Source organism: Pinus tabuliformis, chromosome 5_2 (assembly GCF_031772625.1).
Source record: "Pinus tabuliformis cultivar Carrire ecotype Pingquan chromosome 5_2, CPIR1, whole genome shotgun sequence".
In the NCBI taxonomy this organism is placed as follows: Eukaryota; Viridiplantae; Streptophyta; class Pinopsida; order Pinales; family Pinaceae; genus Pinus; species Pinus tabuliformis.
This window is the reverse complement of record NC_142306.1, coordinates 1044491488-1044518287: the sequence shown is the minus strand read 5'-3', so window position 1 is coordinate 1044518287 and position 26800 is coordinate 1044491488. Positions and strand designations below refer to the sequence as shown.

Sequence of the window (26800 nt, the reverse complement as noted above, 5' to 3'; positions counted from 1 at the left end):
GTTTTGGCTCAAAAGATAATATGGAAAAGATTTAAAAGGGTAATTGTGATGACCAATAACACTTGGCTAGTTTATGATCATCTTCTTTGTTTTGGTTTACACATCTTTAAATTCAACTATTTCTAGAGAGAAAATACGATTCGTTTCACATGGAAATATTCAAGTAGAACCATGATGCCCGTGTCTATTTTAGTATCTTCATTCCTTGACTCAATATGGTAATTGAACATTGTTTCTCTTATTGATCCAATCGAGTATGGAAGGGAAAGGAGGCAACTAAGAGAGATCATATTAATTTTAGTGGTATATAACAGTCTATGAAGGAATAACCTCTCCTGCTCTCAATAAGTCGGGATCCCTCTTCAACCCCAGTGATATAAATGTTGATAAAATGCTAATGAGCATATTGAAAATAAAATAAGCGTGAAGGAAGAGAAAGGCTTCCCATGCAAAGAGGTGAAACATTTAACTTCGTCGAGGTACTGAACATGCTAACTGGTAGTGAAGTAATCCTTTTCTGTCTAAATTAACTCTGACGGGGTATTGGATATGCCTGCTGGTAGCGGAGCAATACTAAAGATGGAAACTTTGATAATCTTAAAATCACAAATATATATTACCCTTTTCCCAGATCGAAATAATTGAGATATGGTAGTCCTTGTAAATGTGTTTAGCCAAGAAAGGGGATAGGAGATACTATACTTATAACTGGGATAAATGGGGAACCTAAGATGGTCCACACATTGAATCAATACTTCCTGAATGACTAAGACTTCACTCTTAAAAGTAGCCCCAAGCAGAGAAGTTTGGGTTCTTCTAGTGTGTCGCATGGTGTTTTAGCTATTCAAAACACATTCCAAAATTTTTTCTACACTTGAATTTTGGAGCCTCCTTGTGATCCTATGATTTGTCCTTCCTTGATTGTTCTTAGTTGTTTCATGATTGGCTGATGGCTTGCTAAGTGTTTAAGTTTTCTTTTAAGATTCTAACTGTGAAAACCACTTGCATATGCATGCTTAACCTTTGATGCATTCATAAGTCTACCTTGTTCTAGCAAGCCTAGTAGTTAATGTGCACCTTAGAAAGTCAAGCATTGTGTCATGCATGATGATAACAATTGTGTAAATCCTGATAATAGTGACTACACAATACTTATGGATAGTGATTGCAGTTCCTTATGGATGATAACTACACAATTCTAAAATAAAGTTCTTGCGTATTCTCTAGTGACAGTGATTGCACAATTCTTTGAGATAGGGACTGTGAAACCCCTATGGATAGTCAGTGTGCAATTCCAATTGACATTCCTCCCACTGTAAGTTGCAAGGGTATTGTTATGCTCCTATACCAATAGGTGTCATATTTCATGATTGACTGGTTAAAATACCTAATATGTTCATCCTTTCCCTGCTGCAAAGGTTTCCATATGGTGAAAGATAAAAAAAAAAAAAAAAAAAAAAGTAAAAAATGTAAAGAGGGTATACCCTAAAAGAAAAATCAAAGGGTAAAAAGAATGAAAGAAATGAACCCCAAAACAAATAGACCAGGAAAGTGTGCAAGTCCAAATTCCACTACTATTTCATGTTCTGTAAATAAAGTTTCATGTGCAGTTTGTTGAACCTCTTGCCACAGTTGATGCACGGCCAAACAACTTAATCTTGGCTAGTCCATGTTTCAATTTTCTGTTTTAGAGATAGAGAATAAAATCTGTCCAAACTGTTCAATCTTGGCAGATAAATACTTAAGTAGAGAAGCAAATGAGCTCAACTGTTCAATCTGAGCCCTTGGAGCAAATTAGTGAAGATTTAGATAGGTTTATCAAGTAAAGAAAAGAAAAATTGAAAAAGGGGTTGCTAGTCCAAATGCACCCATAGAAAAAGAAGAAAAAATGTTATGTACAGTAGGCTGGGTAGGCAATTTTGATGTTGCTGAAAGAAACTTGTGATAGGTCTTGTCTCTCAAGATGATCATCTTGCTGTTATCATAGGTACTATGGCAGAAGCATGACTAACTTCCCTCCATCCTTTGTCCAAACCACTTACTAATCTCCCCCAGAGGCACTAAGATCTGCTTAATGTCCTTGCAAGCAATCACTCCATCTCATTTCATAAAAACCCTAAGTAAAACCTGTTTGCTTAGGAGATTGTACAAAACCACATATAAACTCTTTCTTTCCTAAGCCTAAGTTATCAAACTTTATAAACTTGGTGCTTATGTTCATATCGTTTCTCATATTGATTATTAATTTTATTATATAAATCCCTATCCTTGTACCCTTCCCCGTAAGTATGTGTATATAATAAAACCCTAAAGTATTAATATCCTGTCCCTAGTCGATTACGACCATATTACTATTTTAAGTAGGGATTTAAAGGTTTATTTGAAATCTTTAAATAACCTATCCTGCTGCGCAAAACCCCAAAGTTAATTAACATTCAGTTAATTAATAATTTAAAAAAACCCCGACAACCAATCAAACCTGCCCCGATATTATTAAAGGTCATTATTTAAATGTATGGGTCCCGCGTGTAACCCTCCATCATCTCTAGTGAGCGCCAACCATCCGATCGGCCCCCTCCCATCGGATGACTAACATCTATATCGCGCCTGACCTTCCATCCGATGTTTAAAGCTTGAGGAGCCGTCGCTATCGCGCCTGTAACATGGACACGTGGCGCATTCCCGTGTTGCTCGTGGCCCTCCCCACCAAAACCATTTCAGCTCATAAGCAGTGCGGGGTGAAACCACTTACTGCCCTCCCGCTGACCCCCCCGCTAACGTCACCGCCATGTCACCACCACCTCACCCTTCCATACCCTCCTCTACATGACAAACCGTCCCATCCCGCTGATGTCATCCATGAAATAAATGCCAAAAACGCCGCCAAACCAAAATTTTGCTAAAAAAACGAGAAAAGGTCATTTTCGTCATTTTTCTCTGTAAGCAATCTTCCATGCAAATTACGTCCGGTTGATTGCGCGAGCGCATAGTCCGCCACCCTGCCAGAGAAACCACAGCGACGCGCTCTGCCACCAGTCATTTCAACCTGCAATTGCACAATTCGTCTCCTTAAGCCAGTTATTTATCCATTTGACCAATTACCCTGTAAATTCGATTTTCCTCTAGGAATTTTACCTAAAAGAACCAAATTCAAGCTGAAAAAAGTTCACAGTTGCCATACGAGGACAACAAACCACTGTTGTTTTGCCCATTTTCCTGCAAAAGCCCGACCTCTAGTTGGAAAACACAAAAACCAAAATGGAAGCTCTGGTAGCCCTGAACGTGGCGCCCCTCAATGCGCCTTATAAAGATCAGGACTGGTTACCCTTGGCTGACAAATATTTTCAAATAAAAGAGTTATCTGGTGATATGAACCATCTCCAGGAATTTTTCCGAATTAGGAATAGTCATCTGAGCAACTCTGATATCTTTGGAATATGGGAATCTAATATTCCTAGGTATTACCTTCCCTCAGTCAATATGATCCCTGATATTATTCACCAATGTTGTGCCAACTATGGCCCTACAAGTAAATCAATTATGACCCCATCCCAAACTGTTCTCTTTTACATAACTGCTGAATCTATCAATGAGATGTTACACTTCCATCCCACTCAGCCCCTTGCTCCTCTTTCCAGGGGATTTTTGCTTGAGAAAGGCTCTCAATTGCCCAATTCAGAAATAACCTGGATTGCTAAATTGTTCATGAAACCAGATTGCCAGCCCCAAGGCCCACCTCCCTATGTGAATTCTTGGTTCACTAAAACTAGCAAGCTTATTCTTGACATGATATCCTTTATCTTGGGATTCAAAACCAGTGAATTTGTTGATGAGACCATTTTAGTTATGTTGTCAATGTTTACTCCAGGACAGCCCCCTGCTGTCAAATATAATTATGCCTCTTTCATTGCCAATAAAATCAATGAGAAATTCATCAATCTCGACAGAGAATGAGTCTTCAAGTACACCTCATTCATATACCACCTTCTGCTATATTATCAACCACACAGTTTTTCATTTCCCATCAGGAAATTGGATTCCAAAGGAGAGCGGAGGTCTGTGATCTTTTGGACCTCGGTCTTCCACAATGTTTGTGAATCCCCTTATAGCTACTGTGAATTCATTGACTTGTTTGTACATCCAACCTCCACTCTATTGATAGGAGCTCCCGCTCCTAGGCTCTCTGGTGATATAAAGAAGATTTTACAACTTTCCAGACAATACAAGATAGGTGACTCGTACCTCTACCAGAATCACACTGAAATCAGATTATATGGCTGTGAACTGTGCCCTTACAAGCTACCCAAATATGTGCCCATGAGACTATTTTCACTGGAGTATTTCAGGCAGCTTATCAATGCAGACTTAACCCACTTTTGCAATCTAAAGAAAAAGGCTCAACTGAGATTAAGAAACTAGTTAGGCCCTTTTATCATCAATAAGAGGGAGGCATGGGAAGATGCTGATAAGATATTAGGGGAAGACCTTAAATTGAAGAAAAGTTTCTGGTGGGTGCCATATGACCCAAATAGCTTTATAGGTGACAGAAAAGTAAGAAACAGGCTATCAGCCTATATACATCATAGGATCCCTGATATTGAACAATTTGCTAATCAGGATGAGTGGGTAGAGGGTACATTAATAGAAGAAATTACTGAACAAGAAAAGATGGAAAAAGCTATGAATGATCTTGAGAAGACCCTTGACCTGGAATCTTTTGGACAGATTTCTTTCAAGCTGCCTTAGAAAACCGGAGTTGGTACATCCTCGACTGGAACTTCACAGCAGCCTGTACAAGAAACCAGTGCACCCATTACATGGTCTTCTAAGGGCAAGGAAGTGGCAGACATGGATAGCAAGCAATGACCGATCAGCAGGGGAAAATTCCTCTGGTCCAAAGCAAAGCAGCAGAGATTCCTGCATTACAGACTCCTATAAATGAGGAAAGAGGCAAGAAAAGAGATAGGGAAGAATCCACACCTATCAGTGGGCCTGCAGAATAACCAGGGGAAAAAAGGCAAAGACTGAATCCTCTGTCTGAAGAGGAAATCATTGAAGAAACAATAGAAAGTCTAAGAGGTGAGAGGGTAACTAGCTAGCAGACTTTCCCAGTGATAGAGACATCAACTAGCTCACACAGGCAAGAGCTAGAAAGGTAGCATAGTGTGGAAGTGTCATCTACCAGGCCACCAGGAAAACAAACCTCTGACATCAAAAGGACATTCACTGAGATAAAGGCTAGGAACGATCCACTAAGGCTTCAAATTTACAACCAATATCTTAAGATGGCCCCCATAAAACAGCAAAGATTAATGTCAACCTATGACATTAAGGAGGGAAAAATGATCATGAGTTATTTCAAGCCCAAGGTGCAACAACCACAATCAGCAGCTTATTACATTAAGACAAATCTGGAGGTATTGGCCAAGGATATTCATCCAATAGACCAGATTGAGCTGCATAAACAGACTGGAGAGATGGTCTACTCTACACTAGCTGATAAAGCAATGTTGGTTCATAAATTACAAAATTCCTTGAATAATACCTCTGCTCAGTTAGATATGGAGAAATCCTCTTCTCTTGCTAAGGATAATAGAATAAAGTCTTTGGAGGAGATCATCATTGAACTGGTACATGATCCCAAAGATGCTAAAGGCATAAAGGCACTGATGAAGAAGAAATAAGAGGACATTACTGCCCTCAGAAGACAGCTGAAACTGCCTTCTTCCATGCACCTACGGACTGCAGAAGTTGTGCAACAGAAATCTGAAGAGGACATGATGGACCTGGGCATGAGACTGAATGAGAGATTGAGTGAGACAGAGCAGGCATTGGAGAAAGCTCTACAAGAAAAGCAGGGAGAGTCAACCTCCTAGCCCCCTGAAGTAGTCCCAACAGTCACTACTCCCCCCTCCACACTTATAACAACATTGCCTCCCACTGTCCCTGCATCAATAGTAGAGACCATCACAAGTACCTCAGCAACAACACCAGGCAGTAGCGCTACTATGAGCATAGCGCTACTATGAGCATAGAGCAATTAATAAAAGCCATGGAGTAATTGAAACTCCAAGTGTCAAAGCTGAAGCAAGTAAAAGAAAAATTAGCAAAAGTTGAACAGAGTTATGATAAATCCAAGATGAATGTGGTAGAGAAAACAATGGAGATCAAAACATTGGAGAACAAGGTGAGAGCATTAGAAAAGGACCTCTCTCTGGACAAATCTCTACCAGAAATCAGGGGAATTTTGTGGACCATCATCACTCAATCCCTTAGTGAAGTGTGGAGGTCTATCCAAACCATTTATGAGCAAATTGACTTGATAAGAGTGGACCAAGTGGAAATTCAAAAAACAAGAGCTTTATTGGGACAGATGCCTGAGCAAGCTAACCGGCTAATACATTTTTTGAACACCAAGACTAGTGAAGAGCTGGAAGCACTGGAAATTAGAGACAGAACAGGCACCATTCTAAACATCAAGAGAGTTATAACCATGAGAACTCTAATGCAAAATTTGGAAATAAGATGTCAGGACATGCACGTAGAGATTAATTCTTTCACAGAAAAGTTTACAGTCTTGCATGAAAAAGGTTTTCCAAGTCCTTTGGGAAGTAATGATCGTCTAATGAAGCACAAGGACTATGTACATAGATTGAATACATATGCTGTTAATCAAGTTAATACATCATTAATTACTTCAGGAGAAAAGGCACTTCCATCTGGCTAGTCCCTCTACGACAGCCTGGAAAATTTGTTCTACATTGAGCACGAGGTGAAGCATCTATTCACCATCTCACCTAATTTCTTCAGATACACAGAGACTGACGAAACTTTAAGGAAGCTTCAGATACATAAATTACCAGGACTGGAGAGGTGGCAAAGTATGTTAGAAATTCTATAAACTTATCTTTGGTATCTTTGGTCAATTGAAAATTTTGGACCATCTACTATAATGCGGAGAACAGAAATGAATCAGAGTCATGCGGGTCAAAGCACATCAAATCAGAGTTGAAGAACATCTGACGCAGGACAGAGCAGCCAGCACAGAATAGCAGTAGAAGACGGTCATAAACCAGCTCGCAGCACCTACCTCCAATACATCTCATGAAGACGGAACAACCACCACAACATCAATTTATTGTTCCCCTGTTTTCGAGACTATCTGTCTCTATCTTTGTAAAATGCATTAATCATCATCAGATATTATCTTCTTCAGATATTTTGTATGATATTTGATATTTTTGTACAAGTACCCCCCCAGACGAAGTATTTGGGGTTGTTGGTTAATGGAAGTTCATAGTCTTTGACTGTAATATTGAAGTTTTTTGGAATAAAACGCTGTTGGAACCATTTTTGTCTAGCTTACTGAATGAGGAATTGATGCTGAGGACCATGTTACAGAATTCCTGAATCATCTTATGGATCAATAAGTCCCTTCTGACTTGTGTTTTACAGTTTCTATGTTTATTATATCATCTATGTTTCATGATCTCAATAATAAAGAGAAAGAATAGTTCAGAATTTGCTTGATTACACTATGTGTTCAGTCTTTATTATTATCTATGTTTTCTTCAGAATTAGTATAAACAGTGAATTCTTAATTGCTCATGTTTCCCCTGATTCTTTCATCTTGAATATTTGCTAAGGAATTCTTAACTGCTCCTTAATAGTAATAATCCATTTTCCCTCTGTCAAACATGATGAAGGATTCTTAACTGCCCTTCACCCAATTGATTCCATTCCATCTGATTCCAGCCTATAAATTGTTCCATATTTGAGTACCTTGCTCTGTGATACCTCCTCTGATAAGAAACCCAATCCAGGAAGCTATCCTTCTTTGACCCCATCATGCCCAATGGACTGAAACTCTTCAGTTTTACCTCACTGTTCTATTGAATCTCCATCGCTCCAACCAAACTTGAAACAAAACCCTTGTGCTTCATAACTAGCCTAATATATCTTAAAACAAAGCTAAGTTATAAAGAGAGAGCCCTCTCTGGATGCAGATTGGCTAGAAACTGTATCTAAAAGATTGGTCTATGGTTACCTCGGCTGTATTCCATTTCTTACAACTTCGGGGAACAACCTGAGTGATAACAGGTATCATCACATTGGTGAGTTTTCTCAACTATCACATTTGCATGCCTTTTTCTTTCACAAGTGTCGCTTTCACTTTTGCAACTGATGTTTTTTCTTTTTCTTCACTTTAGCACGTGCTACTTTCACTTTCTTTAGCTTTTGCAAGTGTCATTTTCACCTTTTCTTTTTTCTTTTTTCATTTTTTTTCAACTGAAGAATTCATGTTTGGAGCAGCTCTAAGGCATACATAGTCTTGTCCAGGATTAGACTACAAGACCTGTGAGGACCAAACGTCCCCACCTAACCATTGAACCACATCCATGGGACTATTTCACTTTTTCTTACTGTCGCTAGTGTCTCTTTCAACTATTTGTACTCTTGCATGTGTTGCACCTTAGCACATTACTGTAGGCATCTCTAGTGAATCCTTCTACATTGGATGATCATGTATATATAATAATAATATCTTCTAGAAAATCTCCCACAACTTAGCACACTTTCTATTTGTAGTTGACACTTGTGTCATAACTTGTATTCTAATAGGTTTCAACTGTCACACTTAAAAATAAGTGTCGCTTTGATGTCACTTCAATGGATGGATGTTTATTTTGGGTGTTATGATCTTAATTTTCATTTGGTTGATCGAGTGTAAGTGTGTGATCATGATCAATACTTGTTACATGTTATGTTTTCATATTTCGTTTCATCAATCCCACACTTAGTCAATTTCTGAAGTATTCCTCTTCACAAATTTCACTATGAAACAATCATTATCTTACCTTCTGAAACCACGTATTGTGTAGTCTCACTCCCCAGTCATCCATCCTTGCCTCCTGGAACTATTCACTACACATTCACTACCTCTAAGGGCTGCGCATTGTGTGATCCTAGTGCTCAGTCCCTACCTCCAACACTTGCAAACTATGCAATTAATACCTAATCAAGCTTCCATTGCGCACTGTGCAATCTTAGTCAGCATCCAATCTTCATTAACTATGCATTCCACTATCCTAGTCCTCCTAGAACTATGCACTATGCAATCACAATGAGCAAGCTTACTTCACTACATCATTGACTCCCTCAACTGCGTAGTATCTTGTCCTATCTTTCCCTAGATTGCACATTGCGTAGTTGAAGTAGACAATGGATCCTCCCCATATCACTAACTTTCCTGATTGCATAGTATCTTACGACTCCTCTTTAGCTAGTGCGCATTGAATAGTTATAATTAGTAACATTGCCTCCTTGTCTCACTAACTTGCCCAATTGCACAATTCTTAGCCTCCTACTCTCAAAGCCCTTGTCTATTTCATGATCGTTGTCAACATCTTCCATGAGAAAAGAAGAGGGAGAATAGGTGGTTTCAAACTGATGTTGGCCTATCATGAGTGGAATTCATCTACAGGTGTTATCATTTCAACATGGAAAGGTGATCCTCAAGGAAGATCATCAAGGAGAGGCTACAAGAGAGCACTTGAGAAGAAGGGGTAGAAGGAAGAACCATCATGAAGGACATGAAGAAATCCTGGACAATGATAGAATGGTGGCATATCATGTTAACTTGGAGGGTTCTGACACTGATCCAGACTCTTTAGAGGATGCAGATGAGAAAGTAAAGATCAATCATGAAGAAGTCAAAGTCATAGCAGCAAGGAGATAGGCTTGGCCTAGACATATCATAATGAAGTTCCATGTCATCAATGCCAAGTTATGACTTGCCCAACTGTCATCATAAAATCATATGTGTCAATGTATCTTGCCACATCATTTGTGGAATGTAATTATTGGAATTTAAAAATGAGAAAATGTAAAATGTGTGGAAGACCAAGGGTCCTACATGGAATCTGAAAAATTTACTAGAAAGTTCTTGGGTCATTATAAGTTCAAAGGTCATATAGGAATTTGAAAAGTCATAATAGAATCTCAAGAGTGATGTGGGAGGTCAAGAGTCATATGGGAGGTGGAGAGTCACCTCATTTGTTATAAATACACCCTCAAAGCTCAAGAGAGGGGACCTGGGACTTTTCACCTTGGCTTATTTAGTTTGGCATATGAGATAAGATATTTCTTTGGAGGAGCAAGTGGTGCCTTAATGTTCCACTATTGGGGCTAGTGTGGCAGCACTGTAATTGTATATCATGAGACTTTCAATTAATATATTAAGCTTTTTGAGCCACTACACTTTCATGCATATGTTGTGAACGATTGTAAGACTATTCTTTCATTGTTTGTAGTGTATGTTTATGTTAACACATAATAATGAAAATGAACTACTTCATTGGCTTTGGTGTGCATCTCATTGAATGTGTGTTGTTATTTTCTTTTATCATCGTTGTTACCTTTTGAACTACTTTGTAGGTTAATCAATGATTCTTTCCATGTTCTTGTGTGTCTCTTTTTGAATAGTACAATTATTCTTCTTCTAGAGGCTCACCCTCTCTTTTCCCTTCCATAAAAGCACCTTATATGCATTGCGATTGTATGCCTCACATTGTCAACTTACTTGCTTGTTTCAAAGATTGTTTGCATAATCTCTTATGTTAATAATTATATCCAACGCAAATTCCTAAGAATAATGGCAACTGGCCTTATATCCCGGTTGTGGCTCCTACTCCAAACAATGTGAGGTCTAATTGGGACTTCATACCTGGGAGACCCCTTTGTTGGTGGACTTACATCATTGTCAACACAATTATATCACATAACTACATAAGTGATGTTGGCACTAATGGGTAGATAACTAGGACACTATGGAGTTAGGTTACATCATTCTGAGATATGAAAGTTGGTCTTTCCAAATGAGCTAAATGTTGTGATTTATAATCTCATGTAGGGATATCTACCTAATTATGATAGCTACCTTTAGTCAACAATGGGAATTATCCATCGTTAGAAATGGAGGATATATTTATACATTTCTGCAGCATTGTGAGTAATACAAAACTCTTTCATGTTATTAGAGCTAGCATTTTCTACTTACTCAATTTTTATTTTTTAGATCTTAAATGGTATATTTGATTTTTTTTCTAGATCTGGTAATCTAGTTAACTAATTTTGATTAGATTTAAAATGTTAATTTTTCAAATTTCAAATATGAGCTTCATCAGTTATTTAGTCACATCTAAACAAATATAGAATTTCACTAAAAAATTTTACTTATACAAAGAATATAAAAACATTTATTTTTAATTTTCCAAAAAACAAATAATTATTTATTAAAAATAAAAATACTATTTTTTTCTCCATATGGATTTTTTACCATATATCTAATTTTCTTTATATGGATTTTTTACCGTATATCTAACTAAATCAGAATGATTAATTTTGATATCAACAGATGCCAAAAAAATACACTCTTTCTACCTTCATCCCATTTGAAATACGCATATTCTTTACCTTGGCTCCACGTATTTGAAATGCACACGCTCTGCGGCACTCCCACCCTTGTAATGAAGATGAGAGGCAGTTATCATGTAAACATTAAACGTACACTGCCCATTGAATTTTTAGACACTAAGACGAACATATTTTTGTAAGACATCTTGCTAGAAAATTGATATATTCAAAATATGAAAAGAGAATGTGTTTAGATGATCATAACTATGGAGCGAAGAAGAGAGACAAATTATAGAATAATATATAAATTACTTATTTTTAGATTTCCTAAATGATTTAAAGGCATGTTGTCTTCATAAAGTTTTAAGCGAATTGCAACCGTAAATTGTTCATCAATGTGCAATGTTGAAGCATAGTTACCAATTTTAATTTAATACTAAAAAACGTGATGGGTTAAAAGTCTAAGGAAAAATCAAAGATAATCTATCTTACTTTTCAAAATTAAATAAAAAACAACATTAAGAATTTTGATATTCAAAACTTTATGCTCTTCAAATATTGTTTTCAATCCATAATGAAATTTTCAAATAAAATTAGTTATTGAGATTAGTAGAAAAAACCCATTTTCAATAGAGATGAATGCAATAGAGAAGAGAGAATAATCTTTTTTGAAAAAAAGAAAAGAAAATAATGACAAATCCTAGATCATTAGAACTCTTAGTTGGTTAAACAATTAATAGCAATTAAGGGATATATGGGATAAAGAGAAGAGAATAAACTCTTTTGAAAAAAAACAAGAAAATAATAACAAATTCTAGATCATTAGAATTCTTAATTGGTCAATCAATTAATAGCAATTAATAAGATTATTTCCTAATACTACATTATGGAGTAATTTTCCAATAAAATTGAATAAAGAATAGGTGAAAGTCATTTAAATGGTCCCAAAACACTAAAAACCATATTATCTATTTACCCAAAAAAAAATTCTCAAAAACAAAAAATTTAAATTCTAAAAAACTTTATTACCAAATAACAATTAAATATTATTCGTAATATTTCTTACTCAATAATGCTATATAAAAGAAAGATATTAATATTTAAGAAAATTGAAAAAAAAAACTTAAAAAAATGAGGACTTTAATTCATAAATAATGTCCACCGTAAATTCTTCACAATATGAAAATGATTTTCTAAATATTTCACATTGAGGTGAAAGTTTAATTACCCAAGCAACTATCTTTCATTTTTTAAATTTTCCTTTCAATTTTTTTATTAAAAGACATTTCAGAATGATTTTTTAAAATAAACTATAAACTATTTATCCCTTCTTTTTCACTTCACTTTCAGAATGACCGTTTTTTTTTAAATAAGCTCGTTGTCCCTTCTTTTTTCAATATTGCCTGACTCAATACATTGGATAACAGAACTACCACATGTTGAAAGGGGAAATTTCACCAATCATATACTAGGCAAAACTTGCGTAATGAAAATGGAGGATGACTTGTCATGTAAATTACAAATTGCAAAAAAAATTGGCAAATTTATTCCAAGAACGTACTATCGACTGAATTTTCAAATTCTTCCACCTGATTCAGCAAAATTTAGTAATTATGTGTTAGAAGAATTTTATTCTCATACTCCTTATATATTCACTTAATAAGATAAATTCAAAATTCATGCTAAAATGTAAGCGTAAGCTTCATTTTGAGCCTACGAGGACATCATTTTGAGCATAAAATTTTTACTTCAAAAGGTAACCATATTCCATTTAAAAAAGAAACCATTCCTTGCTGTCCAGTTAAGCTTGCTCTGCAATTACTAACCCATGGCATTCAACGGTTTATTAAATTCAATTTCATATTGTTGTAGGGTTGAATTAAATACTACAAAATAAAGACTTTATCTAAATTTGTAACCAGCCAGGGCATATAAATAACAATGACTTTAGAAAAAATTGCACGTTAAATAGGTTGTAATTTAAAAACATTAAAGCAGCGCCATGGAACCGATAGAATTTATTGTTCAATAGATATATATCATAAATTCCCGCTCCATCCAGCCAGTGGCTTTTATAGTTTCCTTGATTGATCAAAAGACAACGTTGTTTACTACATTCGTCATCTCTATTTCGTCTGCGCCACCTTTGATGTCCACAGGCCGCTGACAACTTTCCACTGTTACTATACTTGGATGGACATGGCCGTGGTTGCTAAATGCTTCATTGGTTTCTCTCTTGTAAGCATACAACTGAGAGACAACTAGGAAGAAAATAAAATTTACAAAGATAAGAAAATAAAAGCATAATAGTAGTAAATACGAGATGCATTCGTATTGTTTAAAACCCAGCTGGTGTGGCCCTTTCTTCCACTGATCTTAGTTGTCGCTTTCAATAAAAGAGTAGTGAGAAAACTCCCAAACCCTAATGTACTAGCATATAATGCAGTTCCTATGCTCTGCATGCTCTCAGGGGCTTGATCATAAAAGAATTCTAACTTTGCTGACTCAAGAAATAGCATAAACTGAGGAAGCAATATGAAAACAGTGAGGGGGGGTACTGCTTTGCTTTCGCCTTCAAAACCATGAGTTTTCACAACACTGATCCGTTTCACATCGATTAAGGATGCCACTGCCCTGCATACCACATGGAGGAAGATGCCAATACCCATCCTCTAGGATCGTGATGCTTCTAGGGTTCCGAGTGAATCTTCGAAAAATCCTTACTAACACTGTGTCGTAGACTAGAATGGATACTACCATTGACAAAGCAATTTCTATGGTGCAGTTATGGTGCAGCTCATAAGATATCTAAATAGAATTGAGCAAATGAGAGTAGGTAGATGGCTTAATGTTATCTTCAATGAAGGCATGAGTGAAAGAAAGAAAACAAGGATGAAATAAAACTACATATAGATGCAAAAATGGAATATCTACCTCAATATCTATCCCATAAATGTTGGAATGTTAATTCCAACTGCAGGCGGACAGGGACAGCGATGGCAGCCGACTCAGTCAGCACGCTGCATCCAAAAACCACCGAACGAAACCACAAAACCGCCCAGGGCATATCGCACCGCTTTTGCATAAAGGTGGTTTCCGTATTGTTGAGCTCCGATAAACTATGGAGGCGACGCGTGTCACCCGCATGACATAAGCCAACGTAATTTATCGGAGGCTAAAGTTTGGCTGCAAACTGCCTTCCGATATTCTTGTGAGTCGTCCGATCTGCCTCATCGTCCTCAGTCGTCGATCTTTGAAGGTGCACGTGCCTGCAGCAAATTAATCACATTGCGTGGATTGTTTGTCCTATTGGTTGACCGCCGAGAATGGAGGAGTTAATGTTTTTAATGCTTCACGTAATTTTTGGTGGCCCCTTTAAATGGTTATGGGCACATACATCATACGTGTCATATCTTTTAAAGAAGTGTTGACCATTATAAAAAAAATATATCGAATGAAACAAGAAATAGGTGTGTGGTTGTATTATTTTTTTTAACACACGGAACGAGTAAAAGAAATGCTCGATGTTGTAGTAATCGCACATGCGAGGAACTAGAGAACTCGGAGGGCAGCAAAAGAGGAATGAGAAGATTTGCACAGCAGTGAATGAACAAAAAGAGCAGGGGAGCGTAAAAGTATTGTGTGTGTGTTTTTGTTGAGTAATGGTGAAGCTTGCAGCAGAAGATATTGCACAGCAGTGCATAGATTTTTTAATGAAGTCGATTTGCATTGAAATGCAAAAGAAAAGAACGCATAAGTTTTTTTTTGTAATGTGAAAACCCAGGAATGTAAAAAAAGGGATTTCACTCATATGTAAATCAAAATTTATTTTACAGAAGTATGTGTAAAATGTTTTTCACAACAGTGAATGTAAAAAGGGTTTTACAGCAGTAAACCCAGCACAGTGAAATCTCAGGTGGAGAGAAAAGACAGAGTTTTTGTTTTGATAGGTGAAAGTAAGTTTTTGGTAAATCCCTCTCAGCAAAGAGGATGAATGTTGTTTCAGGCTTTATATCTTAATCAATAGAAATATTTTATGGCTGTGTAATACTCTGTCATGAGTCATTTTTTTTTAAAGAGGTTCCCTGTGCAAAGATCCTGGAACAGTGGAAACAGAGCATTGCCTCTGTGGTGTTAATGTTTGTTTGGTTTTGGTATTTTCCCCATGAAAAATATCCATCAGTGGTATCAGAGCTAGTCCAGGCTCTTTGATGGTGACAGAGCAGGTTCATGCTCTTTGAAGACTCAAAGAAGCTGAAGGAAGGTGTGGTTGCAGCAGTCAAACCTCTCCAGCAGTGTGAAGACTCGGCCAAAAGAGTTAAGGTATTTTTCAAAGCTTTCCTTTCTGTTATTGTTAAAGGAACAGTCAGTGATTCAAAAGAAAACACAGTCAAGTATTTAAAGCCTAGATAAGAATGGCGAGGTCAAAGAAGAAAGCCTCCAAGCCTACTAAAAATGTGTCTCCCTCCTCTAATAAACTAGAAGGCAATCCATTTGAATACATTTTATTTGAAACCCCAAAGTTTGATGGAAACTTTGATGTATGGGAAATAATGATGAGGGCTTTCCTAATGTCTGAGGGGATTGAAGTCTGGGAGTCAGTGATTGATGACAGCAAGATGGATAAAGAATCCATGGAGTATGATGCACAAGCAGCAAAACTAATCCTGGATGGACTCCCTGATTCTGTGAAGAGGAATCTAGGAAAATATACATCAGCAAAGGATATTTGGGACAGACTGCATGACCTTCATGAAAAGGGAGCACTGACCATGACAATGAGTCAAGAAGAACCCATCATAGAAGCTGAGAATGAGAAGGTTGACCTCATCAAACTTCAAGTAAGAGAAAGGGATGAAGAGCTTGCCAAGCTTAAGAAGGAATTTGAAGAATGCAAGAAGAAAGATCATGAAGAATTCATATCCATGACAAATCAGCTGAATAGTGCAAAGAAGCAAGCAGATGTCTTGACAAGTGAACTTGAACAAAGACACAAGAGAGTGAACAAACTTGTAGAAGAGATTGGACAGTATAAGGTAGAGGTATCCTCCCTTAAGTCAGAATTACAAGAAGTCAGGAAGCAGGCACAAGGAGCTGAAAAGAAAATGAAGAGCAGTCAAGCAAAAGATGAAGAAATCTCCAAAATGAAGACAGATATTGTCTCCTTCAAAATAGTAGCAGCTGAAGCTACTCGTAGCAAGGAAGAAACTGAGGGACAACTAGCAAAGAAAAATAATGAATGTGAAAAGTTAGAAGAAGAGATTGTCCTCCTCAGGAAGAAGGTTGAAGGGATGAACAAGATCATGAAGACCTCTCAAGCTTTGGATGACATGCTCAGCTATCACAGATCTCCATCTGATAAATCAGGACTTGGGTATGTAGGTGAACCCTCAAACAAGGATGAGGATGCTTTAAGCAAAGGAGATGTGAAGAAGCCAGAAAGAGATGGTGATGCTCCTAGTTCCAGCAAAGGCAAGGAGGAAAATGAAGGCTGCAATAGAAGAAATCCTGCTCCAAGTAGAAAACCAGCTCCAAGAAGAAATGTAGCTGATGTCAAAGAGGCAAGAGGTAATGGTGATCAACGAAGAATCTCAAGGCAGCAAGGCTTCAGAAGTACATCAAGGAAACCTCCATCTCCCAGGTACCAAAGTTCATTTTATGGTTACTGTTATGCTTGTTCAAACTTTGGTCATATGGCAAAAGACTGTAGAGCATTTCATAAAGATAGATGTTGTGGTCCCCGACAATCTCCAAGAAACAATTTTAGAAGAAATCATGAAATGTTATTCATGAACAATGTTGAATGCTTCAAGTGTCATAACATTGGGCATATGGCACGAGATTGTAACTTGACATGGGCTCTTACACAAGCTAGACCCATGCAAAAGAAGAAAGTTACACAAGTATGGAGAAGGAAGGAAAGGCAATCTGAAAACCCCTTGAACTCCCCAGTCGATCTAAATTTGTTTTGAGAAGAGTCTGCCAAAAGAAGACAAGCATACACTAAAGGGGAGCTTGAATTTTTTTGTTGCTGAACTGTATTAACAGTCATTTGTTGATGGAGGATGTATTGCAGCGCAGCAGTTGCAAATGAAATCTTTGTTAATCCCTCTGAAAGGTAATATGCAGCAGTGATGAAATCAGCAATGTTTTTGCTTTGTGTTTATGCAATATGCACAGAAATGCATAAAGAAGAAAAGATGGCAGCGCTGAAACGTAAAGAGCAGCAGCGAGATAAGAGAAAAATGCAAAGCATGGAGACCCTCACAGCAGTGGGAAGATAGAACACAAAACAACAGTTGGAAATTTTTTTTGAGCACATGGATTAGAATGAACAGCAGTTTGAAATTTTTTTTGTGGTGCACATGCATTGAAATGCATAACAATGGAATGTAGTTTTCCTTTTATGTAAAGTGAGAGAATATACTCACAGCAGAGTGAGTATAATACACAGCAGATGGAAATGTTTTGTATTGGGAATGAAAATGCAAAGCAGTGAGAAGAAAATGAGAAGAAGGCAAAACGCAGCAGAACGTAAATGCCCAGTGGCTGAGAATGCAATAAAATTCTTTCACACAGCAGTATGATGAAACAAAAGGCAGTGACAGTGCAAATTGCAGAGGCAATGCAGCAGCGAGAAGTTATGGGCAGCAGCATGATGGCAAGAAGGAGAAGCACACAGCAATGCAAATAAGAAAATGCAGCAGCATGAAGTTTTGTTGAAGAAATAAAAGTTTTGAACAGCAGCACATGCAAAAGAAATTTTCCTTACAGCAGTAAAGGTAAATGTAATGAATTTGTTGTTCATTGAATTGAAATGCAATATATGCAACAACAGTGAGTGTAAGAAATGTTTACACACAGCTGTGTAAATTTGCAAATTGGGACAGTGTAATTGTTCCAAGAAAGACAGAGTATTTTGTCTTTGAAAAGTGCACAAGCAGTGCAAGTGTAGACACAGCAGTGTGGGGTAGACACAACAAAGAAGATGGCACAACAGTGCAGCAGAGAGTATGCATCAGCATAAGAGAACATTGTAATGAGTTTGCACACACAGCAGTGCAATGATTGTTTGTTTTGGAACTGCATTTGAAGCAGTCATTTGGTGAATCCCTCTGTTGAGAGGAAGATGCTCTTTAGCATTGTTTGGTAAATCCCTCTGTTAATGAGGAAGGTGCTTTTCAGCACAGTCATTTGGTGAAACCCTCTATTAAAGAGGAAGGTGCTCTTCAGCACATTGTTATGGTGAATCCCTCTGTCATGAGGAAGGTGCTCTTAAGCACAGTCTCAGGTAAATCCCTCTATTAAGAGGAAGACAACTTTGTTGTTTGTGGAACTGCATCAGAAGCAGTTGGTGAATCCCTCGATGTGAGGAAGTGCTTGGGTAAGATTGAATGCCCAGCAGTTGAAATTAAAGGGGAGTGTTGGAATGTTAATTCCAACTGCAGGCGGACAGGGACAGCGATGGCAGCCGACTCAGTCAGCACGCTGCATCCAAAAACCACCGAACGAAACCACAAAACCGCCCAGGGCATATTGCACCGCTTTTGGATAAAGGTGGTTTCCGTATTGTTGAGCTCCGATAAACTATGGAGGCGACGCATGTCACCCGCATGACATAAGCCAACGTAATTTATCGGAGGCTAAAGTTTGGCTGCAAACTGCCTTCCGATATTCTTGTGAGCCGTCCGATCTGCCTCATCGTCCTCATTCGTCGATCTTTGAAGGTGCACGGGCCTGCAGCAAATTAATCACATTGCGTGGAGTGTTTGTCCTATTGGTTGACCGCCGAGAATGGAGGAGTTAATGTTTTTAATGCTTCACGTAATTTTTGGTGGCCCCTTTAAATGGTTATGGGCACATACATCATACGTGTCATATCTTTTAAAGAAGTGTTGACCATTATAAAAAATATATATCGAATGAAACAAGAAATAGGTGTGTGGTTGTATTATTTTTTTTAACACACGGAACGAGTAAAAGAAATGCTCGATGTTGTAGTAATCGCACATGGGAGGAACTAGAGAACTCAGAGGGCAGCAAAAGAGGAATGAGAAGATTTGCACAGCAGTGAATGAACAAAAAGAGCAGGGAAGCGTAAAAGTATTGTGTGTGTGTTTTTGTTGAGTAATGGTGAAGCTTGCAGCAGAAGATATTGCACAGCAGTGCATAGATTTTTTAATGAAGTGGATTTGCATTGAAATGCAAAAGAAAAGAACGAATAAGTTTTTTTTTGTAATGTGAAAACCCAGGAATGTAAAAAAAGGGATTTCACTCATATGTAAAACAAAATTTATTTTACAGAAGTATGTGTAAAATGTTTTTCACAACAGTGAATGTAAAAAGGGTTTTACAGCAATAAACCCACCACAATGAAATCTCAGGTGGAGAGAAAAGACAGAGTTTTTGTTTTGATAGGTGAAAGTAAGTTTTTGGTAAATCCCTCTCAGCAAAGAGGATGAATGTTGTTTCAGGCTTTATATCTTAATCAATAGAAATATTTTATGGTTGTGTAATACTCTGTCATGAGTCATTTTGTTTTAAAGAGGTTCCATGTGCAAAGATCCTGGAACAGTGGAAACAGAGCATTGCCTCTGTGGTGTTAATGTTTGTTTGGTTTTGGTATTTTCCCCATGAAAAATATCCATCAATAAACAGCAAGGAGCTAAAGGATTTTGTTATGGAGAAGTTTTGTAAATAGGGATGGAGAAAAGAGTTGGATAGAAAAAAGAAGTACTTCATTGAGTGGAGAAGTTTAGTAAATGGGTATAGGGAAAAGAGTTGGGTAGAAAAAAGTACTACATTGAGGAATTCAACCCTAGGTGTGATCTACAACAAAAAGAGTTCATTGGAGCTAGCATTCTTTGGAGAGCAAAGGTTTTTATTGCTTAATTAAGAACCAACTAGCATCAACTTTGGCGTGAAACAAGGCGGTGGAAAAGGCCTAAAGAAGCTTGGGAAGAACTAGTGTGTACTTTTTGCAGGGCAGTGGAATCGGAAAAACATTTCATTTTGGAATGTGATGCATTCAAAGATATATCAGAGAAAATGATGGGAATATGCTAGCATTTGCTGTCTTTTTAGTGAGGGGATCGTTGGAAAGTTTGGCGAGCTCATCATCAATTCGAACAAGAAAAGGATTGAATTGCAAAAGATGAAAAGCAAGGAACTAATAGTCTCATAAACTATTTTTAGTCTAGTGCACGTTAAAATATCATTTCATTTCATTTCATTATTATAACTACATTCTTTAAGGGTGTAATAGTATGAATAGAATATGGAAAACATTTTTCAAAAACCAAGAATGAAATGACTATTTAATTTTGTGATAATAAAAATGGGAATTGGTTTGCATTTCCAAAAAGGGAACAATATTCATTGGTTTTGTGTTTTTTTAAATGTGATACCCAAAAGATTTAGTGAAATGGTAATGTTTTGGTGATAAAATTGTATTTTTTTAATGTATAAATAAATTTAATTTTATAATTTTTTTTGAAAAATTAATAATTAAAATTATATTTTTAATTTTTAATTAAATTCCAAATAAAATTAATTAATAAGCTCCTTTTAATAAGTTATCTGATCCATTAAAATTAATATCATTAAGAATAATACTACTATAAGAATACTATGATAATAAAATTTATAATATCAATATTAGAGTTACAGTGATAAGTCCATAGGTTTTGGTTTTTGTTTTTTTTTTATCTTTTTAAGAATTTTCCATCTTATTCATTCCCTTAAATTTACTAGATAATCCCTTATATAACTAATCTAGAATTTATTAGACTCTACTTATAAGACATACAATCCTTTAATAACTTAGGATTATTAATTATTAGGTAATAATAATATAATAATATAATTTTAAAGTAATAATTAAATCTATAGTATTAATATTATAGTTATAGGAATATTATAGGTAATATATACATGATATTATTAATACTATTTTACTTTAAGTTTAATTTAAAAAAAATATATAATATTCATAAAATTATTGTTTTAACACTCAAGAACCCTGAATATATTATAATAATATATTATAATAATAGATATTAATTCATTGAATAAATAAAATTATTATAATTAAAATAGTATTAAATAGAATTTTGGTTCATATCCTTAATCCAATCAAGTGTGACTAGCTGGTCAGAGTTAGCCGTTACATAGTCAAATATAGCCATTAGTCCAGGCCCATATAGCAGTTTCCTAGTCAAGATGAGCTGTTGGAAGATCTGCTCTCCCTATTTAACATGCAGCCATGATCTGATTATTTAACTTGTCCTCATGGTGAACTACACTGTGTACACAATTATATCATAATATGATTTACACCGAAAAATCTTCTCATAATTCAAAAATATTTTTAAATCTAATTGTGTATCATCCTATTAACACCATAAAATTCAAAATTCAAATCTCCTTCCATTCAATATATATATATATATATATATATATATATATATATATATAATATAAATAAAATATTCTGAAAAAATATATATTAGAAACCAATCCAAAAAAACAAACGATCCAGCAACCCCATAATGATTGATTCTCTAATAATATGGATTATTGTGCATGACATAGAAGTATAAATGTAGATGTCGGCCAAAAATGGAATCACCCAACTTGATTTCGGTGCAAACAAGATTTCATATTCGTGAAATGGATTTCAAATTCGTTTCTCTGAGCCCTGCGTTTGCCGAAGTCTAAGAACACGCGTAAAAAGCCTAAAACGGTTGAAAAAACGGCCAAAAGTGGGATTAAGACGCATGGATTTCATGCACATCTCTATCAATACTGAAATTTGGGTGTCCAGATTTCATGCGCATCTCTATCAATACTAAAATTTGGGTGTCCAGAGTCAGTCAAAAGGAAAAGTATTTAAATGGGATTCGGGAACTTTGCCACTTATTTTTAAAATGGAGTTGGTTTTAGTGTGATTTTTAGATTTTTATTCGAATTTATTTGAAAAATTAACTTGAAATGTTGATTTATGTTATTTAATTTTTATTGTATATATGGATTGAGTACTTTGAAATTTTTTTTAAAACATTTGGATTGTGCAAGAGTTACTCATCAAATTTATGATTTCAATAAATTCTTACCAACTTAAAAAATAAAACCTATTGAAAAACTTTCAAAAAATCACATTAAAAAAACTCCCACTGAAAATACATAAATAAATATGTTTTCATTTCATATACATATCACTGTCACTGGAATTTCAATTTGACTGTGTACATGTCTAAAAACAGTAGCAAATTCATTAATTTTGTTATTTTAGGTTTCCACAATGTGCGTCAGCTAGTTTCGTTTGTTTCTAGCAATGTATTCTGTATTTCATTTTCTTTTGCCGGAACCAAGTTTTTGTGTACTATTAATCATACCATTCAAAAATAATGAAACTGAACAATCAAAATTACTTATTGTTGAACTCACCTCAAAACCGGAGTATGGGAAATGGGGAATCTGCATTTAGCAACATACTCTTTGGGGTCAACCTCGTGAAGTTTGTTGGGATCCGACGGCACATTAACTCTCCATTTACGAATTGCTGCAACAATTACTTGAGCCATGCGATTGAATGGATTCCTATTCCAAACTTTGTGTCTGTAAAATGGAGTACCTATTAAGAATAGTATGACCGATATAATCAATCCAACCGTGGGAATCGCATAACCTACAGTGAATCCCACACGGTCCTGGATGTGTATCAGAAGACTATCTGCAAATAGCATCCCCAAATACACACTGAGTATCCACCAATTGCAGGAAAAGGCTTTTTGATGCTTCTCCTTGGGATCAAATTCATCGAACTGATCTGCGCCAATGGTGGAGATGTTGGGCTTTGTACCGCCAGTGCCCACAGCAAGAACGTACAAGGCAAAGTAGAAAATCCCAACCTGAAACTTGGAAGCTTTCTCACATAAGTTGGAGCCTGGTTGGCATTCTGGCGGTCTCAGAGATGGCAACGGCGGTCAATGTCAAAATTACCATCCCCTGTCAAATACGACAACAGATAACTACATAAGAGAGCTTCGACGCTACTGGGTCAGCTCAAGTAGATGGCTTTGGAACATTGTTGAATCAATACAATAAAAATAAATTAAAACTATCTCTTCGATAAATAATCCTTTCCATAAAAAAAAATTTAAATATACAAATTATTTGCTTATGAATATTTTACCATAAATTCTATTTAACCTTAAAGACAGTAAAGAGTAATTAAGTTTGACCTCAACAAATATCAGACAGTAAAGAGAGATCAATTTTGATCTCAACAACCTTCAAAATTAGTGCATGTCAAATGCTCTCTCTCCTTAATCTACTTGAAATATGTATATTCTCTTCCTCACCTTCACCCCATTTCCTCTCTCTTTAAAATGTACAGTCTCTTCTGCACCTCCATCCTACTTAGAACGTCCATGTTTACCTGCTCACTTCCATCCCTCTCTGCCCCCATCCTATTTGAAATATGCATGCTTTTGCTTCTCACCTTCCCTCACCATCCTATTTTTATCCTAAAATGTGAACTTCCCCATCCTTACAATGAAGAAAAAAGGATCTTGTTATGTACACAACAAACACCCACTACCCATGAAATTTCCAGCCAACAAACGTCCGCTGCCCATTGAATTTTCAGACAACAAAACGAAAATGTTCTTTGTAAGGAGAGCTTATATGTTCCAAACATCATGACCAGAAGAAAATAGAATGTGTCTAGTAGTCAAAAGTATGGATGGAATAAGAGAGACGAGATGCAGACCAGTATATAAATGAATGAAAACACTGTGAATGTCCAATAGCTTCCCCAGTGAGTGTCTGCAATATATGAGCCGATGACAGGGGTGATCCAAACTGTACCAGACCAGTTAGAGACATTCGATGACGAGCTCACAGTTCCTTCATGCAGCTTAGTTGTTAGGTAAATCACCAAATTGGAGGCAATTCCATAGTAAGCCATCCTTTCGAAGACCTCATAGGCTGTCATGTTTAAACAACCGTCAATCCTTAGCATTTCTAATTCCTAACGAGAAATGTCAGTCGGTACAAATTGCGACCAAGGAATCAATCAAAGAAGACTCAGATCATATTAAATTTGTATTCAATAAGAAGAAAAAAACAGATTGGTATTTATTTATGGATGAGCAGAAAGCATGTAAGTGAAACAGACCACTGCATTGCATAATCGTACCAACGATGAAGGAACAAGCCTTCCATCTTCCAGTTTTGGACTTGAGAACGGGCCTGCCCTTGAGATCGACAGAGCCATCCATGGCAATTAATCCTTCAGACTCCATGTTAGAGCTCTCTTGGAGTTCTTATCCAACCACTGCTATATGCAGCTTGCACTAATCAGCCTATGAGCTTTGATGGGTGATAATCGGCAGAAACTTTGAAGTGTTCGCTCCTACTTACATGTTTTTTTCTGTGTGACCCATGTGCCACTCACTATATTCGGCCCCACTCCGGATGCGCATTCCCACATTTCGCAAGGGCTTGCAATCTGGACCGTCAGATAGAGCGGACAGTGACTTCATTAATTGTAAGATGTGGTCCAACGATCAGTTATTCCGACGATCACATGTAGAAGTTTGATCTCGACATCTTTCTTGATTCGTGCTAATCGGAAGAGGATATATATTTATTTCATTTTATCTAGGAAGAGTAAATATATTTATTTCATTTTATTTAGGAAGAGTATTTCACGAAGTGGCATAGTACTCAACTTACCGTTTCAAAATCATGAAATCAGATTTCTGTCATTCTACATTGCTTAGCGTTGACTAAAAAACAGTGGCCAAATCTTGTTCCCACTGAACGTGTCATCCAAGTAAAGTCACCAGGAACCAAATTGATCAGATTTAACGTTCGCGGAATTTTATTCGTTGGCCCAAATATAAATGAACCAAACAACATGAACCTGAATAATTTTATTATATATGTTTAAAATTTTATTGAAATTGGTTTCAACAATGAATTTAGGAAGATTTTTAATAAAGAAATAAAAATAATAATAATGGTAAAAATGCATTTGCTTTAAAAAAAATTCAAGTTACTTGCATGAATGAAATGTTGTCTATAAATGTCAAAGTTGACAATTAGGGAGAAAAATATAAGTTAAAAAAAAAGTTGACAATTAGGGAGAAAAATATAAGTTAAGTTAGTTTTGGGAGAATGTTGGGATTTGTAATGCTAATTTACAAAAATCTATTTTCTTTTAAAAAAAATTCAAGTTGCTTGCATTAATGGAATGTTGTCTACAAATGTCAAACTTGACAATTAGGGAGAACAATATAAGTTAAGCTAATTTTGGGAAAATGTTGGGATTTGTGTTGTTAATTTACAAAGATCTATTTGCTTTTAAAAAAATTCAAGTTGCTTGTATTAATGGAATGTTGTCTATAAATGTTTGATGCACGAGCATCAAACGAGATAAATTATCTCTGACTTGACCGGTCAAAATTATTTACTAAAGAGGTTTGGACCTCTTAAATTTTCTTATTTATTATTTTTGTGTAAAAGTTGTTGGAGTACCCACATTAGGAGTGAAGTAAGAATAATAATAATAATAATAATATAATTTAAAATAAGATTTAATTTTAAAATATTAATATTATAGTTATAGGAATATTAAGAGTAATAAATCCATACTATTATTAATATTAATAAATTACTATTAACATATTAACATAATTATAGTTAGCATTTTACTTTATTATTAATAATAATAGTCCCTAGATCTATTTTTACTATTAACATAAATATAGTTAACATTTTACTAAAATAATAAACATGTCTAACACTATAGACATGCAGCTCTTCACTTCTCTTCGGCAATCTTCTGTGGCCTTCTGCGACCCTCGGCACTGGTGCTACATTTGTCGATCCTGTGGCTGCTCAGGAGAGCATTCCCTAGATGGTTCCCAACTTCGCAAAAATAGTTGCTGGCTCAGTTCTGTCCGCATCTGGGGGGCAAGCTCCTGCCCATATCGTCAATTAAGCCCTAGCTCCCACTGTCCAAGTGGTCCAGGCCTCACTCGATGAGGCTTTGAAGTTCTCTGAAAGTGCCATAATCTGCCGATTCAATGGTTTTTGGCCATGGCTGACAGCTGGATCTCGGAGGTATGGAAGCCTCTAATTCCTGATGCAATTAATATATACCCCTGTGTTAGGGGTTTCTTTATAGTAGATTTTGAAAACCCTGAAAGTAGACAATGTATTCTAGATTTTGACCCTTGGTTTTGGGAAAAATTAGGCCTATTCATGAGGCCACGGAACCCATCATTCAATCCCTCAACAACAGTCATAACCTTAGCACCAGTTTGGGTGAGATTGCCAAACCTACCCTTGCATCTCTGGAATTTCTCTTCGC

General features: G+C 36.3%; 1 pseudogene; it reads right to left on the bottom strand.

Annotated features, from left to right (window-relative positions):
* Window positions 1-13506: 13506 nt before the first annotated feature.
* LOC149162817 (protein NRT1/ PTR FAMILY 5.2-like) lies at window positions 13507-24752 on the bottom strand (annotated as a pseudogene).
* Between the last annotated feature and the right edge of the window lie 2048 nt (window positions 24753-26800).